The sequence below is a fragment of the Chironomus tepperi genome, unplaced genomic scaffold (assembly GCF_022539635.2).
Source record: "Chironomus tepperi strain 1889 unplaced genomic scaffold, CSIRO-AGI_Ctep_v1 contig_376, whole genome shotgun sequence".
Taxonomy (NCBI): Eukaryota; Metazoa; Arthropoda; class Insecta; order Diptera; family Chironomidae; genus Chironomus; species Chironomus tepperi.
The window spans coordinates 3,473,906-3,477,711 of NW_027226498.1; the positions used below are offsets into that span (position 1 = coordinate 3,473,906).

Consider the following 3,806-nt stretch of genomic DNA (forward strand, 5'->3'; position numbering starts at 1 on the left):
CATGAATTATAAAAAGAGAACAATTGCATTCCACTATGTTATAGTGAATAAGAATGAATGAATTTATAGAACCAAGGAGGAAAAAATATTCCCAAGACACTTCGCAGTGTGTGATCACTTTGCTTGCTCTTCTTTTTTGTCTCCATACTACATGTAATGGTTGTGAGGTGAGCATCGAAGTTGATTTGTTTATGATGTACACACTTTTTTACAATATTATAATAATTATTATAAGAAGATATTTTAATAACAAGAGCATTGCATAGATTTATAATAATGGCAACAAGTAGAATAAAACATACACACAACATGACAAAGAATCGTGAGATTTTCACATATCACAACTGCGACTCTTGTTATAATTATTAATATGCATGCGAGTAAATTATGTGCCATTCTTTTATTTAATTTTTTAGTCACATGAAAGTAAAGTTAATGAAAATCCTCTACAAAGTCGCCAATTTTAAAAAGAAATAAAATTAATTTAGTGGATATCAAAAAAGTTCAATGACCAATTAATGTTTAGAACAGTGATCTTTTTTTGGCAGTGTCACTCTTCAACCATAGAAAATTTTACAGAGGTAATTCAGATCCTCCATGATCTTGTTTTATAGGTCGAGAAGATCACTTGTATTCTACAGGATCTTGTGAATCAATTACTTAACGCTGAGAAAGAAATGATATTTTTGTACACCAGACCACATAATAAAGATTATTAATGATAGTTCTAAAATTTCGTGTTTATTCTTTATTTGAATGTAAATGACCATAAAATTTCATTCAACTCTGTCGTTGGTCTCTTTCCAGTCACTACTCATTTTTAATCATTACCATTTTGTGTTTCGTCGTTTTCGTCATCGTCATTTGAAAAAGTACTTAAATTATGAAGATAAAGAAAAAAAATTACAATTTACGTAGAGCATGGACGGAAGTGTCTCGTCTTCAGTAAAAATTCACACACTGCCTCACATACTAAATTCTTATACTTTTAGTTAAATGGAAAAAGAGTTAGTTTAATTATTTAGATACGAATATGAAGTTTTTAAAGAAATTAGATTACTAATAATTATATTATGGCTATGGACAATAGAATTAATGGATAGGGACTTCCTCTCCCCTTATATTCTTTATGTATTATATTTTATTTTAACTGAAATTTTTCATATATTACACTTCAGGTTACGCTACTTCATATACATAACTAGAAACGAGGGAATGAATTTTGGGCATTTCTATACCCAAAATGACATACTTGTGAAGAAAACTATACAAAAACCTTATATGAGTACTCATTCTATTAGAACTATACTTTACTTTTAGAAAAAAAACACTGAGCATAATAAATAAAATAAGAATAATTCTCATTTTTTATTTTAAAGCGAGCAATAGATCAAGAAGAAAATAACCAATTTGATATTTGTGATTGATCATCATCATCAAACTTGTCTCGTCTTGCTGCTCATCAGAAATAATTCTCGCCAATCATTTAAACTTCCGATTAATCCATAACTATTTTTAAAATCATTGATTATCATCCAATAGTTGATTGCCTAACGGAAGTAATTAAATGTCACATTATACAGACTTATCTCACAACAAGCATCTCATCGACCTAATGTTTACATCCATATTCAACAAAAATATTCTCTCGCACTGATCGATTTTCTCTCTTTTGCTGCCTTACTGTTTGTGCTTATAAAAATAAACAACACATTATTATTAGCTATTGAAAGAGTTTTTTGGCTCTAAAATGCTCAAACTAAAGTAATATGTCCGAAATTGCAGTATTAAGGAGACTACTTTTAAGCAACATCTGTGGGTAGTATAAGTTTTTGGTACTTCTGGTAATTCCGAATTGGTGATGTTGTTTTTCTGGTTTTGACGACAAATTAGTTAGAAAAACTCATGTAATCAAATTGAAGACGCTCTTAAACACTAAAAATTCATAACGATTTCCGAAGCCCAGGCCTGAATTTGTTGCATTTTAGATGCACAGGCCTACAGTTTTGGACGAACCCTACAAAAAACAAACTTTTTAAAACTTTAAATGAACAAGATGTTTTTATTTATTTTGGTTGTATTATCACACTGACTGACACATTGTGCTACATCTAACAACACAATTTATTTTGATGGAAAGTTATTTTCTCAGAGAATTTTTTCAGAATTTTTATTTTTTCTCTTCGAAATCTGACATCAAAAACAATGACAAATGTTTTGTTCATTTTTAACAATTTTGTTGGGTTTTCTGTTTAAGACAATTTAGTTTTACATGGTGACACAGTCATAACAGCTTGGAATATTTAAAAACCAGAATAAATTTTTTGACGTATTTTTTGAAAATTTTTATAAAAAAAAAACTAGTTCCATTTAATCAGCTGAAGAGTTAAGATCAGTGTGCTTAGTGAAAAACAAGATGTAAGTTGAGTAGAATATAATAATGCGAAAATGAAACTGATTTTATTTCTTTCAATCGTGTATAGAAAAATGAAAATCACTTTCAATTTATTGATTATTTCTGTGGCAATAAGCATTGCACAATCGAAAGTAACGATGCCTCCAAGCAATTCTAGTGTCCAAACAAATCAATCAAACGAGTCTGAATCCGTGATTAAGCATGAACAAAGAAAAGATTATTATAAAGAAGGCATGAGCAGCCGAAGAAACACAAAGAACGTGGAAAATATAAGAAGTGTGGAAAATTGGTTAGGCCTTGCTGGTCTCGCAACGAGTCTGATCATGATACTTATTCTCTTAATCGTCATAATACACATTAAATCAAAAAGAAAATCGAATCTGCTATATTTATATGCTTAGTGATATTCTGACTGAATAAATCAGTGTTGTCCAAACATATATGTGTCACAGTACACTTTAGTGGTGAGCCACGTCCGAATGCTTTCAGATCATGGAATTTAAAAAATCTACTCTAGTTTGGATAATACTGGAATAAGGATCGTTCATTGAAATTTAGTTTGTTTGTATATGTATTTATAATAATAAGCAGTACGTCATTTTAATAGTACCAAATAAAAATTTGGTATTAATTGGATAAGTATATTTATCATTCGGTCCAATTGTAGTTCATGTCAAAATAAATTCTATCAACAAATCTTCATGAAATGCCAACAAAAATTACCCAACAGAAAAAACCCAAATATTTCAGCTAACTTGAAATGAATGATTTTTTGAGAGAATCATTTTATTACAAAAAATTTAATATTGTGCAGAGTAAAACATTTTAGTGATTAAATGACATTTTGAGTATAGAAAAGAATTTAATTCAGTTGAGTACAGTCCTAACATTACAATTTTAGGTATTTACATTGAATAGCATTCTAATAAACTGTTTAATGCAAACGAAATGATGTAAGTGCAATGTGATTATATTTCATGTTCTATTAACCCCAAAAAGTAGGAATCGATGTCATACTCATTTGAATATTTTATTTCAGAATAAGAGTAAGTCTCTCAATTAACATTATCATTTTTCTATGGAATTTGAATCATGTGTTCGGTCAATTTGCAACAAATTTCAAGTGCAATGAGAGTAAACAGTCGGATGAATATGTGAGAGATGTCAAGATTTACATCAACGAAGTCTCTGAATATTTCAATTCAAAATCGACACCAATCGTAGATTTAAGCACAATAGGTCTTGGATTTTTAAGTGATAATGATCTTGTTGGCAGTTCTTATCGTCACATTTCATCTCTTAATTTATCTCGAAATGTTATAAAAATCATAAGTTTTGGATTGATTTTACGCTATCCAAATCTACAGGAGTTGGACTTGAGTCAAAACTG

General features: G+C 29.4%; 1 long non-coding RNA gene across 1 annotated transcript; it reads left to right on the top strand.

Annotated features, from left to right (window-relative positions):
- The first annotated feature begins 2,272 nt into the window (after positions 1–2,272).
- On the top strand, positions 2,273–2,973 carry LOC139096049 (uncharacterized). Its single transcript, XR_011544913.1, has 2 exons — positions 2,273–2,418; positions 2,484–2,973. It is a non-coding gene; the product is annotated as an uncharacterized lncRNA (long non-coding RNA).
- Positions 2,974–3,806: the final 833 nt, after the last annotated feature.